The sequence below is a fragment of the Saccopteryx bilineata genome, chromosome 3 (assembly GCF_036850765.1).
Source record: "Saccopteryx bilineata isolate mSacBil1 chromosome 3, mSacBil1_pri_phased_curated, whole genome shotgun sequence".
Classification (NCBI taxonomy): Eukaryota; Metazoa; Chordata; class Mammalia; order Chiroptera; family Emballonuridae; genus Saccopteryx; species Saccopteryx bilineata.
This window is the reverse complement of record NC_089492.1, coordinates 7010923-7025834: the sequence shown is the minus strand read 5'-3', so window position 1 is coordinate 7025834 and position 14912 is coordinate 7010923. Positions and strand designations below refer to the sequence as shown.

Here is a 14912-nt window from a genome sequence, read left to right as displayed (position 1 = left end):
TCTGCTGGACCCCAAACACATTTCCTTCCAAAGACCGTACTGCCAACCGGGCTGGACCCCAGGCCCGGTCCCGGACACCTACATCACCTATAATCCGGCTGACGTCACGAGCAGTGACAGCGGAAAAGAGACATCAGATGACACCGAACGCAGTTCCATGACGTGGGGAAACAGTGAATTCAAGAGTAGAATTTTTTTTTCATTTCATATGGCCCCTAGGAAGTGCAGGCGTCTTTAGGAGGGCAGTGGACAGGGAAGGGACTGGCGTGGAGGTGGTAAGGGCCGTCTGGGCAGCCGGACCCAGGGGACTGTCAAGTTAGCGACTCTTTATTATTGTCACACGTCCCAGCAAGACTTCGCTTTGCTTTGTATTCACACACGTGACTCACCAACGTGGCTCCTAAACTGATCAGGGGAGATTGAAACCTATCTTTTGCCTCCTAACAGCCTTTGCTTCCACTGAGCCCCCTGCCCAGGGCCCGTGCCCCTCACTGTGAGTCACTTGTCAAAGCACGCGGGTGCCAGGGGTGCAGACGGCTGGACTGCTCGTCCTCAGCTCACCTCTCCCCGCCTTCCCTCCTCAGACCACTTGCCCTGCCCTCCCAGTGGACAGTCACTTTGACAGGGGTCTGTGTCGCTGTTCGGTGAGTGACAGAGTGCTGTGAGGACAGAGGACAGCTCTGGTTCTGTTCCAGGCTGGAACAGGAGATGGGTGTGTGCCTAGGGGAGACCTGTCGCTCTCCTTATGCCTTTCGACTAGCAGGGAACGGGGCTCACCCAGCTGGTCAGAGGTGGGAGCAGGATATGAACCTGGGGGTCTGGCTCTGGAGTCTAGCCAGCTCTTAACCGCTACGCTGTCAGGCACAGGGATTGGCTGGAGGGTCGCTGAGAGCGGGCTCTGTCCTTGATTACGACGACCTCATGCTGCTACTCCTCTGTGTGCGAGAGGGTCTTGTGTGTCACAGTGGGTGGACCCATCAGTGTCTTGGTCGAGTACTGAATCAAGAATTGGGTCCTGACGCTTTGGGCATGAGGAATTTGTATTCAGAGGGTGTAAGTTTTTTTTGTTTGTTTGTTTGTTTTTTCCTGAAGCTGGAAACGGGGAGAGACAGTCAGACAGACTCCCGCATGCGCCTGACCGGGATCCACCCGGCACGCCCACCAGGGGCGATGCTCTGCCCCTCCGGGGCGTCGCTCTGCCGCGACCAGAGCCACTCTAGCGCCTGGGGCAGAGGCCAAGGAGCCATCCCCAGCGCCCGGGCCATCTTTGCTCCAATGGAGCCTTGGCTGCAGGAGGGGAGGAGAGAGACAGAGAGGAAGGAGGGTGGGGGGTGGAGAAGCAAATGGGCGCTTCTCCTATGTGCCCTGGCCGGGAATCGAACCCGGGTCCCCCGCACGCCAGGCTGACGCTCTACCGCTGAGCCAACCGGCCAGGGCCAGAGGGTGTAAGTTTTAAGCTGATCATCCCTGTGACTTGGAGGGGACGATGGGGAGGGGAGGGGGACATGGCACATCTGTGTATTGGTAAGGAGCATGGCTGACCCCCCACCCCCAGGGCTCATGCTGACTAAACTGGTTCCTCTCTCCTCTCTGTTTTGGGGTCTGCTTGCTCCCTGGACGGTACACACCTCAATTTGTCATTACATGTTTGTTTCTTTAAGTCTGAAAACCCCCAGGTTGTCAACTTCCTGAGAACACAGTCCATTGCTGTTATATTCCTCAGTGAAAAGTCAGGACATAGCAGGTGCCCGGCACATAGCGAGTGCTCACTTAACTTGGTTTAGTGGCTGGAGGTACTGTCTACCGAGTGGCCGGCACAGGGCTGTGCTTCCAGGGGCAGCCAGAGCCCCTCCAGGTGATCATTTCCTCCTAAGGACAAGCGGGAGGACAATCCCCACTTCCTCCTGAAGCTCTCTGAGTCCCCAGCTTCCTCCCCCACCCCCAGAGTCCTCCTCTGGCCAGAGCCTCAGCTGCCTGGAAGGTGCCCGGGAGGGAACTGTGTGATGTTGCAAAGCTGTTTGGCAGCAGAAGGGAGCCAGTGAGGCTTGGAGGCCCCCCTGTTTCTGTCTGCAGCTGAGTTACCATCATGAAACGAGCCCCCTCCCTCCTCTGCTGGTTCTCAGATGGGAGGAAGTGGTTTGGACCCACGGTATTTATTTCCTTTGGAACTCTTGGGGAGGAGAGAGAGGGAGGAAGTCATTCACGTGGTATGGCCTCAATGCATATTTATTAATGGAAGGGATGGATGGATGGATGGATGGACGGGTAGACGTACTAACAGGGCCCTCCGGTTCCTGACAAGAACCACATGGTCCGGCGTGACATGCTGGAAATCCTTAATGAGAATTTTAAGCCCCAGCCTCTCTCAGCGCCGGGGGACATAAATTCCTGCCGAATGTCAAATGAAAAATTAAAACCCAGCAGCATTTATGAATGCAGGAAGCTGCGGTTTTACTGGAATGAATAATTTTGAAGTCTTTAAGAGGCATACTCCCCCTTGGAAATGTGTTGCTAGCTCTCAAAACTCAGAGTGGGGGATTTTTTTTCTGTATTAGGAAAATGATTTCAGTTTGTCGCAATGCAAACCTACTCCTGTCTGCCTCATTTACTCTCTCAGATGGAGGAACAAGCAGAAATTAGCACCCAGAAAAATGGAGAAGTAGTCTACACTCTGCTGGCTATATATATATAGTTGGATCCATAGTCATTAACACAGCCTGTTACCCCGTCTCCTGCCTAGAAGTACCCCAGTCAGTTAATGCCCGTACTTCAGCTGTCTGGGTTCAGAATGGTATTAATAGCCACTATTTAGTATTTAGCATCTCCTGCATATTGTAGATAACTTAACTCTGTTACAAAGGCATGAGGAGGCTGGTATTTTTAAGAAAAGGAAACTAACACTCAGAGAGGCAGAGTGACTTGCTCAGAGTCACACAGCTCCCTGGCGGTTGACCCAGAACGCTGAGTGAGGTGTGGCCGATCAAGTCAGAGACTTTCCATGAAGCTGCCTCGCTGCCCTGGTTCTGGATCTGTTGGAGACACAGGCGTCTAAGTAGACTTCAGTCTGTGCATTCTGGGTTTTTAATATACAGTATTAGCAGTATATTCTCTAGCATGCTCCTAACTGGAGAATTTCAACTGCAGAAGACTTTGCCAGACCTTTGATTTGGGCTTCCCTCCCCAATTTTAAAAGGACCACAGCCCAGTTTAGAGGCTTGTGGCTCAGTGTCGCATAGCAAACCACAGAACGACAATTTGCAGAATACGGGGTGTGTTTCTCCTAAAAGGAAGAGGAGCGCTTTAAATATGCACTTTAGTCCTTCACCCGCTTGCTCTCACTGAGGCTCCCCACCCCCACCACACTGACCTCAGCCCTTAGAGCCTCTCGCTGCTGTGTGACTCGGACAAATCACTTGACTTCTCTGAGTCTTGGGTTGTTTTGTGGTTTGTTTGGGTTTTTTTAATTTGTCAAAAGCAAAGAATAATAGTAATCTTGACAGAATTACCCTGAAGATGGCAGGAAAACAGCTTTCCCTGCAACACCCCTCCCCTGCCCCTTGGCGGGGCGGATGTCATCCTTTCCCGTTCCCGTGCATGACCCCAATTCAGGACATTTTGAGCCTAACATCACGATTATTTCCCTGACACCGGGATTTCTGGGCACCTGGAAACCTCGAAGACTGGGGGGTGTGCCACATTCTTTAGAGAATTCTAGTTCTCCAAATCCTCTTCTAACCCCTGCCCCGTGCACACACCCCGGACTTTGATCTTTACTGCCTGTTATTATCTATCACTGTTGGCATTATTCCGAAGCAGATCCACGTAAGCCAGACTCCCAGAAGCACTACAGCGACCATTCAGCCTCTCTGGGCTGCAGGCACCCCAGACATCCTGCCTCTTGACTGACAGCATCCATTGCCCACGTCCTCTGTGTCTGCATTGACTCGGGCACTTGGCATATGCGAGCTCATATAGTCTGCCCAACGCCTATGTGAATAGGGCCCCGTTCTTGTCACTTTACAGAGGAGGGAATACAGGCCCAGAGGGGTGAAAATGACTTGCCCAAGGCCACACGGCTCGGAAGGCAGTCTGGTCACAAGCAGCAGCCGCCCTTCGGCAGAGCCCTGCTGTGTGCCAGGTGGTTCTGCAGCTGCAGTCCCCACCGGGTGCCGGTGCCCGGCCCAGACGTTCCACCCCTTCTTGTCTATAGTCACGCATTAACTCTTCAGTGAGCCCCCGTGATGTTCTGGGCGCTGTTAGGCTCTCGGATCTCACTTTAGACACTGCTCTGCCCATTCCAGCAGAGAGCTTCTCTGTCTCCAAAAGATCGCCTCCCCCACTGCCTGCTGTGCACCGGAGAGGTCCTGGTTCTCCCACCCAGCCCCCGCCACGTCCCCCCGGGTACCTTCAGAGGCTGGACATGGTCTCCCCTGGGAGTCGCCGCTGCGGGACCGCCGGGATCTCCATCACCGCCGCTCCGTCAGCCGCTGCTGCTCCGGCGGAGTGAGCCGGTGGCCGGGCCTCCCGCGGGTGTGGACAAGCCCATGCTATCAAGAACAGCGGTTGCTAAACGTGCCCCACACTTCCTCTGCAAGAAACGGGGAAGGCGCGGGCCTTGCCGAGGGGGCCGGTTCCTGTTTTCAGTTACCACCCCAAGTGGGCTCCTCTCTGTAAGGACAGGGAAGGCAGCGGCATTAGTTATTTATTTATTTACTTACTTTTTTTGGCAAAGCGCTTGGGAATATGGGCCACTTGATTCTGAACGCCCAGGCTTTCAGAGGCCGGGACATTATTTCTCTAATTAGAAGGCCGAGGAAGCTGAACAGGAACGCGCTCACACCCCCTGGAGCTCGGCGGGTCCAAGGAGCCGCAACTTCTCCTTTTCTCAGTTTCCCAATTCTTACTGCTTCCTTAGGTCCCTGCCAACTCAACCCCAGAGCAGAGCTGCTGGCCCCTGCTCTGCCAGGGACCGGCTTTCAATCGGCAGAGGTTTCAAATAGTGGCATCGGAGCCCCTCTGCAGAAAGGAGCTGCCCACCAGCCTTCCCGGCGAGACCTCCCGCCCCTCAGCTGGGCTAGCCCGGGAGGAGCCGGGCAGGTTGTGAAAAACAGGTGGTCGATGCAAGCTGACTAAGAAAACATGGCAGCCGACGGCAGCGTGTGATGCTCGACTAGGTCCCAGGTCAAGGGGAAAGGACTAGAAAGAGTACCACTGCGACGGTGGGGTGGTGGGGTGCAAGTACATCAACTGCATTAGAGGATGCGGCGTCCACGTTCATTTTCTTGGGTGTGACAAGGACATTGCAGTTGTGTGGGAGGGCGTGTCAGGTCTTAGGAGATACGAGCTGATGTATTTGGGGTTTTAGGTGTCAGGGCGTCTCTAACTTTCAATAGTTCCCTGAAAGAAAAAGAAATGTAAAAACTAAATAAAGAGAAAGAAAATGAGAGAGACAGAAAGCAAAATATTCCTATTGGAGGAATTCAGGCAAAGGGCATTTGTACCTTGTGCTATTTCATCTTTTTGATAGGCTTAAACTTTTTAAAATAATAATAATGCATAGCTTCCTGTTCATAACATGCAAGTCACAGGCAGGGAGCCCAGCACCCGGGCTGAAGGGCTTGTCAGTAGAATGTGGACTTCAGACAGGACCGCTTGGGAATTGTCCACTTGAGCTGGGAGTGCCAGATGGGGGCCATGCTGGGGCTGCTTCTGAGAGCCCGGGACGGCCCCCTACCCCCGCCCACCTCACAGAGGGTCCGGTGGCGTGCCCAGAATCACACAGCTGGTCCTGGAGCAGAACCCGGGCCAGTGTCTCTGGCTGGTGAGGCACAGCCCCAACCCAGCAGGACTGACACGGCCATCCGGGGACAGTCATTTAGAAACCTCACTCAGGGTACTTATCGAAGATGAATTAAAAACATCAGGGCTGCTTCTAAATTTAGAAGGAACGCTATACTAGATAGATGCTTCCTTAGACAACGTGTGAAAATACCCGCTGGGCGCAGGGCACCCTGGGAAGGCACAGAGGAAGCGTTGCAGAAGCAGAACGGGCAATTTGCCTAGGAGGGGAAGAGCAGACCGGCAGAACTGTGTGTAAGCGGAGGTTTCTTTCCCCAAAAAAATTCACAAGGAGGCACAGAAGGGGTTTGAGCCGAGACTCAGAAGGCATGAGCTTCACGGCAACTTTTCAAAAATCAACACTGAGAATCTACGATGAGTTAGTTAGACTCTGAATTTAGTCAATGGAACTTCGCTGGAATCCAGATGTGCACAGATAACCAAGGACACCCTGTCCTGACTGAGCCTGCCTGCTCCCCTCCCGGGGAACCATGGGAAACAGATGGAAGTGTGGCCGCTATCAGTTATGGTGACAGCTGGAAGGGAAGGAGACGGTTAATAGGACAGAGGGGCCCAGGGCGGTTGGGGGGGGGCACCGTGGGCCCTAAGAAAGCTCCAAGTCTGATGGTAGGGACTGTAGAGGGATGTTCACTAAAAAACACATCTGGTGCAGAAGAAGAAGCTCAGAATGTGGAACCCCGGGGGCCGGGGTTGCAATATCCGCTCTGCTCATTTTTGTTGGGTAACTGAGTGACCTGGGGTGCTGCTACTCATGTCCCCTGGCCTGGATGTTTCGTCATCTGCCTTTTCAGCTTTAGGGTAACTGACAGGAATCAGCGACACTTGAGAAAATGTTCCTAAAACTGCCATCCATGCTGCTAGGAGGCCTGAGCTGTGGTCTGAGCACGGGGAAGGGGGGGAGGGGAGGGAGGTTGGAGCATAAGTGTGGGGTCAGCCCTGGCCCGGCGACCGTCAGGAGGCTATGTGTCCGAGCTGGCAGAGACACGCAGGCCTGTCTGTGTGGAGAGCACCCGACTCCGGAGGGCTTGGTCAGTTCCTTCGCCATCAGCGCCCAGGCTCCCGGCCACAGGGCAGGATAGCAAGGCGCCCCCAAGGGGCTTGAAGGTTGGTTAATGAAGTCCGAGGCTGCAGACCTCACTCTACTGAAATGAAATAGTTGACTATGCGAACAACCAACTGGGTGCACGTAGGCCGCTGTGAGCCATGGAGCCATGTTCCGTTCCCCCGCTGGGGTTTGGGCCCATCTGCGGAGTCAGGCAAAGGAAGCCCGTTTCTCCAGAGGCTGGTCTCGGGAGATCCAGGCTCTGGGAGGTACAGGTGACTCAGCATGGCAGTACAGGCGACTCAGCACCGTGTGGCAGGGATGCAGTGTGTAAGCCCCACACTTCACAGCTCGGTCTGGTATTACCAGATCCCCAGTTCTCCTCGGAGTATTTTTCCTTCTTTCTGTTTAAATGTGGGAAACGTTAGAAGAGGAAAGAAACAACCTCAAGAACCAGTGAACCCTTTCTCCACGGAGAGAATCACACGCGCGTTAACTCACGCAGGAGGGAAGTTCAGTGGGCGGGGATCAAATGCGAGGCGTTGTATGTACTCTGTGCCACAACACGGTCGATGGGGTTCTCGTGCCCAGAGAGGGCTGAAACCACAGGACCTTCAAGGTCCCGTGCAAACTAGAAGTTCTCTGAGAGCCAAGTTTGTGCCCCTTCTGTGGCTGGATAAGTCCTGAGTCATTCATTCATTCGATCGTTTATTCGGCAAGTGTGTGTCGAGCACCTGCTGTGTGTCGGGCGCGGCTCTGGGTGCCGCGGTAGAGAACCCCACAAGTCACGGTGTAGAAGGTGGCCGAGGGGATGGGAGCAGTAAGGAGAACCCCCACCCGGGAAGACAGTTTTGTAATGAGCCCAACGTGACACCAAAGAGCTGATCAAGAAGAAGAAGGATCAGGTAAAGCAAATGTCAAGGGCAAAGGTTCAGGGCTGGAAATGTTTGGTGTCTTCAGCGAGAAGAAATTAGGGACAAGGAACTAATATTTGGGGAAAGAGCCAGGCGAGGGACTTAGTGGTTGCTTCTGGTACCAACGGATCCTCCCTAGCGGCTGCGTGTGGCCACACTTCAGCCGAAGAAACCGAGGTCCTGGGGTTGGACGTGCCTACCTGCTCTACGTCACCCAGCTGACGAGACTCCGCCCAGGTCTAGCTAAGTAGCTTCTGGAGGTGAGCTCACTGTCACTATCGGGCTGGCCTGCTATGGGACCTTCCCACTGCTTTCCTCACACCACTGCAGCCCGGTGTCCCCAAACAAGACAGAGGTCCTTGTCACCGTTCTGCTGCAGCGCCTGCCCTAGACTCCACCCCTTTCCCTGGTGTTGATGCTCATCACAGTTTGTCCCCATCCTCCTTCCATGACAGTGCCCCCACTCTGCGCCTCCACGCCCCTCTCGCCCCAGGGACTGGCTGTGTCCCTCTGCCCTCACACGGCCTCCCGCCTGTTCACCATTCACTTGGCCAGTGTCCGTCCCTCCCTGTGTGGTGTGCCCTCTTTCCTGCAAGTCTTGAGCTGGAGCTCGCCTGGTCTGCATGTCCTCCCGGCCCTCCCCCACCCCAAGGCGGGTGCTGCCTCCCCAGAATGCCCCTTGGCGTTCTGCCTGCCGTGCACAAGGCACCTGAGGATCGGAGTCAAAAACAAAGGGGGGGGAGGGGGCCCGAGATATTTGGGAACTGGGTGACCTTGCGAAGTCTTCTCCATTTCTCTGGGAGCCTCAGTGGCGTCACTATTCCTGTTTCCTCCCTGGTCTTCAGGGTCCTTGGGAGAATGTGTGTGGACTAAATAGCAGAGTGCTGGGCACAGACTGGGAGGGGGACACTGGCTGTGGAGGTCTCCCTGTCCTTTCAAAGTGGAATGTGAACTTGGGAAGGCAGGGACACGCCTAACACAGGACCGCTGAGCCCAGCACCGAGCCTGGCCCCCCAAAGAGCTGATCCATCATTATCCACCCAGTGAATGAACAAGTGATGGGCCTGCCTTCTAGACGAGAAAGCACAGGCTTTGTGACTCCTGACTCTTCCCTCTGGGGAAGATGACACGCTCACCCTGAAAATCATCTGGGAGAGACAGAGACCGGACCCTATTGCTGCTTTAGAAATGGGGGTTCGTGTTTCTGGAACCATCTGCAGACTTGGTTAATGGTCCATCTGGCTTGAGCTGAAGTCCCCGGCTGCAGCGGGACTTAATTGTTTATGTCATCAGAATGTCCTTGTGTTTCTTTGGGAGGCCTCTTGACTCTGAGTGTTCTCAGGAAAAAGAAACATAGAAGCTTCTTTTCCACCGTCCGTTTCTGCTGGCAGGCATTGCACAAACATGTTGATTCAGTAGAGCTGGTCCCTTCTGTCTTGCTCAACCCAGCCTGCTGCATCCACCCCCAGGGAGGCCACACGGCTTCTCAGCGTGGGGAGGTTAGATGAAGAGGTCAGCGGGCTTCCTAGAGCCCGGGAACGGCTGAGAGGGACCCACTCCAGCCTTTGCAACTCTGCCACTTTGCTTTTCTTTCTCTCTTCCTCTGCGTGCACTAACGTACAAACTCTTTTATTCGCTACAGCTAACTCAGGCATTCATTCAGTTAAGTCAATATGATGATACTCAGTGAACGTTAGCCTCAGGCCAGCCAGGAAGCTAAGCTCTGAGAGGACAAGGGTGACTGGGGTATGTGCGCTGCCATCCAGGGGCTCAGTGAACAGGGCCAGGGATGAGCCACGATGAGAGGGCAGAGCAGTGGACGTTCCAGGGAGGGAGGAGGCCCAAGGGCACAGCCCTGGACGTTGCAGTGGCCTCGGGGCGTGACGAGGGATGGTGTTCAGCCCAGCCTTGAATGCACAGAATCCCGAAGGCTAGACAGTCGGGGGTGCTGGCCAGGATGTTCGGTTTGTGCCTTCTCCTTTTCTTTATTCGTTTTGGGATGGCTTCAGTTGCCTGGAGTTGGAAGTGACTTCAGTATCCATTGATCATCAGTCACCCCGCCTCCTGTGATCTCCTTGCCCCTCTCCAACACCCAACACCCCTGGGACGGGTGGATGAATTGACCCTCCTCAAATCAACTCAGTGTCAGTCCCGATGTGCCCCAGCCTCCCTGACCCCCCGTCGTCCTGGGCAGTTGTGTGGATTCCTCAGAGGGTCCTCACTGCCCTGACCTGCCTGCCCGGTCACCTTCCACTGTCACTGTCCTGACAGGCTCAGCTGGCTTTGTTTCTGCATTCATGTCACCTGGCACAGTGGCCCAGAATGCCTTCCCCTCCTTTTAGAATCTTCCAGAATCGGGAGTGAGTCTCCTGTCCGGGTGACCCAGGGCTATGGTCCTTCCTCATCATGGAGTCAGGGTCCGGTCGCAGGGCTCAGGCTCTAAACCCCTACAAAAGGTGGGGTCAAGCCATGTCCTCCCAGGTCTTGTATTCTGCCCGAAGGTGAAGTTCTCCAATTGTCCACATGGCTCGTGTCCCGGACTGGCTCAGCCCAGGTGGCACAGGTGGGGAGGAGGGGCCTGTCAGAGGTGGTGCCATCCCCCTGCAACTGAGCCGAGCCGGAGGGACCTGCCCCGTCCCAGAGGCACGAAGTTTGCTGGTCACCTTGATTCCCAGCAGCAGAGCAGACATTGGGGGTCTGTGCTGACACCCTAGCTCGACCCTCTTTTTTCAGCCCCCCAAGAAAAATGCCTCTTCCTGTTGTCTCATGTAATCACCTCCAAACTCTAAGTCTGTACCCGACAGATAATCAGCTTCAGCTTTGCATAATGCACGTGGTCGTTAATCATACCCACAGATTACTCGACTAACACATACATTATAAGTACAAAAACATTTTAAAAGGATAAGACCACTCAACATCTATAAGTAAATATTCTAGCATTTTCTCCCTGTGCTCAGGCGTAGCGTCACGCGCACGCCATTGGGGCGACCCAGACTCAGACGGAAGCGAGGAAGGAGACAGGCATCATTGCTAAACAAGCCGGGACCTTCAGAGGGAATTTCTAAACATTGGCGCTCATCTTCCCTGATGCAAACACACAGTCTGTCTTCTGGGGAGGGCGCCGAGATCCCTGCAAACTCTTCGTAGGGACAAAGACGCGAGTCCGTCATCCGTGACAAAGGAGACTGGGTGTGTGGCGGCGCTGGGTGGCGTCAGGCCCCGGGAGGGCTCTCGTGTGGCACCCCCTTCCCCATCTCTCTGTTGGTCTGACTTACAAAAGCTGGGAGTCCCGTGAAGACAGGGGCTGCCTATGTCATCAGGGGCTGACAGCAGGAGCACCATCCGCGGCCACAACAACCATCAGATGTTCCCCGGGAAGAAAAGAGCTGGCACGGGAGGCAGAGATAGAGGGACCAGGTAAAAACAAATAAATCAGTAAATAATAAAATAAATAGGGAAGAACAGAAACACCCCTGCCTATAGACGTCAAACTTCCTGACCGCCTTCGCCGCCTCCCGGCTCCGGCAGCGTCTGGCCGGCGAGAGGAGCCCGGAGACGCGATGGGATTATCCCAGACCGCAGCCCAGCTCCCAGCAGCACAGGCTGGGTCCCAGGGGTGGCAGGACGGTGCTGGCGGAGGGAGATAAGGCCGCTGAGGTTAGCTTCCCCACGTGGCCCGAGCCAGGCCTCTCAGCTGCTCAAGCTGGTATTTTCATCTCCCTCTCTCTCCCTCTCTCTCTTTCTCTCTCTCTCTCTCTATATATAATTATATATATTGCTATATATATTATCTATATATTATTATCTATATTATATATATAGGTACAGACTTGTTTAGCAATTATTATATATATTATATATATATTATTATTATATATATTGTTATATATATATATAACAATGATAAAACTTGCCCAACCACCGCTGGGGGTGCTTTAGCAGCACAACACGAGGTGAAAAGATTGGCAACAGAATGAGTGTGGCCCCTGCGAAGCTCCCCTCTGACCCTCATCCTGTGACGCCTTCATACTTCGGGGATACGCTCCTACCCCCCCACCCCCCGCCCCACCCCCAGCTCCTGACAGGAGTCCATTGTCATTATCTAAAGAAGACCCAGCCTAAAACTGGCTTTGAAGTTTCCGATTGTCGGCCACAGTTTCTTTCTTTACCCAGCAAAGCACAGCTGGTTGTGCCTAGGAGCGGGACAGCCGTGCAGGGTACAGGAGAGGACACACAAGCTCCGGGGCTGCCATTCATGGCCACCACGGGGCCACCGTTCCTGGCCCACACGGGGCTGCTGTTCCTGGCCCACACGGGGCGCCGTTCCTGGCCACCACGGGGGCCGCCGTTCCTGGCCCACACGGGGCCGCCGTTCCTGGCCACCACGGGGCCGCCGTTCCTGGCCACCACGGGGCCGCCGTTCCTGGCCACCACGGGGGCCGCCGTTCCTGGCCACCACGGGGCCGCCGTTCCTGGCCCACACGGGGCCGCCGTTCCTGGCCACCACGGGGCCGCCGTTCCTGGCCCACACGGGGCCGCCGTTCCTGGCCACCACGGGGCCGCCGTTCCTGGCCCACACGGGGCCGCCGTTCCTGGCCACCACGGGGCCGCCGTTCCTGGCCAACACGGGGCCGCCGTTCCTGGCCAACACGGGGCCGCCGTTCCTGGCCCACATGGGGCCGCCGTTCCTGGCCACCACGGGGCTGCCGTTCCTGGCCCACATGGGGCCGCCGTTCCTGGCCAACACGGGGCCGCCGTTCCTGGCCCACACGGAGCTCCAACCCCTCAGATCGACCCGTAGCTGGCAGACTGTTTCACTGTGTTTTATTTTAGTTTGAGTAGCTATATATAACATTAGAAATAGTAATAACTGATCTCTGTAGAGTGCCTTGCCGGCTCTATTGTTTCAAGTCTCTTATTCCATTTAATTTTTGCAAGAACTTTTGAGAAATACCATGATTTGAATGGCCACTGTGGCTCATTGGAAACCTGATGTGTGTAAGCACTGTAGGTGTTATCGATTCATCTCAACAAATGAGTGTGCTTCTCATCCTCATTTCCCAGTGGGGAAACTGAGGCACAGAGCACTGGAATAGATTTTCTTCTAAGGACAGATGGCGGGTAAGAGGGAATGCTGGACTTGAACCTGGCCAGGTGGGCCCCATGGCCCATGCTCTTGATACCATACCTTGAGACAGTATTATATACCCACCTTACAGATGGGGAAACTGAGGGCCACGAGAGTAAAGCCAGGTGCCAGGTTGTCAGCACAGGACACACTACGATTTATCTAATCCCGAAGCCCATGCGCCGTCTACTGTTCTACAACCATGATCATTTACACTTGTTTCTGTCCGGCAGCTCTAAGGGGGGGGGGTGTTAGAAAGAGTGTGAAGTGGGTCCCAGGAGCGGGCCTCCCCCCTGCTGCGGCTGCTGAGAACGTGGTCACCACAGTGGGAGGTGGTGTTAGAAAGAGTGTGAAGTGGGTCCCAGGAGCAGGCCTCCCCCCTGCTGCGGCTGCTGAGAAAGTGGTCACCACAGTGGGAGGTGGTGTTAGAAAGAGTGTGAAGTGGGTCCCAGGAGCGGGCCTCCCCCCTGCTGCGGCTGCTGAGAACGTGGTCACCACAGTGGGAGGTGGTGTTAGAAAGAGTGTGAAGTGGGTCCCAGGAGCGGGCCTCCCCCCTGCTGCGGCTGCTGAGAAAGTGGTCACCACAGTGTAGAACGCTGAGCCCATCTGACCACAGGAGGCCAAGTGTTGGAGGGCAGGGGTGAAGGGTGTGACGCTCTGGCCGGAAGGCACAGACACCAGGATGGGCCGGAGCCCAGGGCTTCAGCTCAGCTGGTCCAGCAGATAACGCGTCCTCAGGAGCCCCAGGGAGCGTGTCCACGGCGGCCCCTGCCCCGGATGTGAGTTGGGAAACAAAGCTACCGGAATGAGGGACTAGGAAGAACCATCTAGGCACTTTACAAGCTGCAATTGTGGAACTGTCTTCAAAGGGCAAGGTCTACCCAATATGTGTGCGTGTGTGTGTGTGTGTGTGTGAGAGAGAGAGGGGGGGGGGAACTGCTCACTGAGAACTGCGGGGAACAACTCAGGAGCCTGCATTTTACATTCCATGTGAAACAGGGGGCTGCTGCCACCTCGCCCATCACTCAGGTGTCACTTCTAAAGGGTGACACCTTCGCCTGTGCAATCAGTCCTTAACAAGTGCCAAGGCTTTCAATGCATTCTGACAGCTGGAAGGCGACGGAGGCAATTTGATGTAATGTTGGTGACAGATGGAAAAGGCACTTTGTCAGTTTGGCAAGAACCTGGAGGGAGAACAGGAGAGGAGAGCAAGGTGCTTTCTGAAGGGGGCAGAGCCAAGGTCCTGCTCTGCTCCTTGTCCAAGCCGAGCTGTGCCCTGGAGCCGCCCCTCCCCCCCCGTGGGGTCCCCACAGTGAGTGCCCACAGCTAACAGGGGACAGTGTGTAGCTAAGTCACATGGAGGACAGTGTTTTCCAAAATGTCTGGAGAAAGAATGTTCAGCACACAGGGTCACCTCCACCGTGTCCCTCGGCACACGGAGGCTGGGTTGTGCCATGACTTTGAGATGTACAGCCTGAGTCCCCCCCCCCCAAGCAGTGAGTGATTGGGGGCAAGTCACGTATCCTCTCTGAGACTCTGTCACTCTTTAACGAGAGGGGCCCAGACAGTCGTGGCTCCCTGGTTCAGAGGCTTCCTGAGCCCCGACTGAGAATAGCGTGTAAAGGGGTTCAGGACACAGCAGGCACCTGCTCCCTGCTGGTACCCGCCTTCTTCCTCCTCCAGGTGCAGACGATTGGTGGAAAAGTTAAGTCTGCAAACAAACAAAAAATACACTAAGGCACAACCTTCCTTCAGGGCACCTTGACAGCCTGTGGTTAAAAAAGGGTGTGTGTGTTAAAATATGTATATTTAGAATGCAAGGTGGGACTCCTGGCCCGTGGGCTAAGCAGTGGCTCAGATAGGACTCCAAAGCACACACACAAACAAAAATGGAACCGCATCCACATTTAAAACTCCTGCGCTGCAAAAGATACCATCAAGAAAGGGGAAAGACAGCCGCTGAGTG

The 14912-nt window shown here is 55.0% G+C and overlaps 2 protein-coding genes across 2 annotated transcripts in view; one reads left to right on the top strand and one right to left on the bottom strand.

Annotated features, from left to right (window-relative positions):
- Positions 1–4736, bottom strand: part of SLA (Src like adaptor) — a 36920-nt gene extending 32184 nt beyond the window's left edge. Inside the window, exons 1-2 of the mRNA XM_066265626.1 lie at positions 4719–4736; positions 4406–4547 (exon numbers count right to left, since the gene is read on the bottom strand). The gene's annotated coding sequence lies outside the window, so the exon portion shown is untranslated. The remainder of the gene's footprint in view (positions 1–4405; positions 4548–4718) is intronic.
- TG (thyroglobulin) overlaps positions 1–14912 on the top strand; it is a 224387-nt gene that overhangs the window by 166217 nt on the left and 43258 nt on the right. The gene's annotated exons all lie outside the window — the stretch shown is intronic.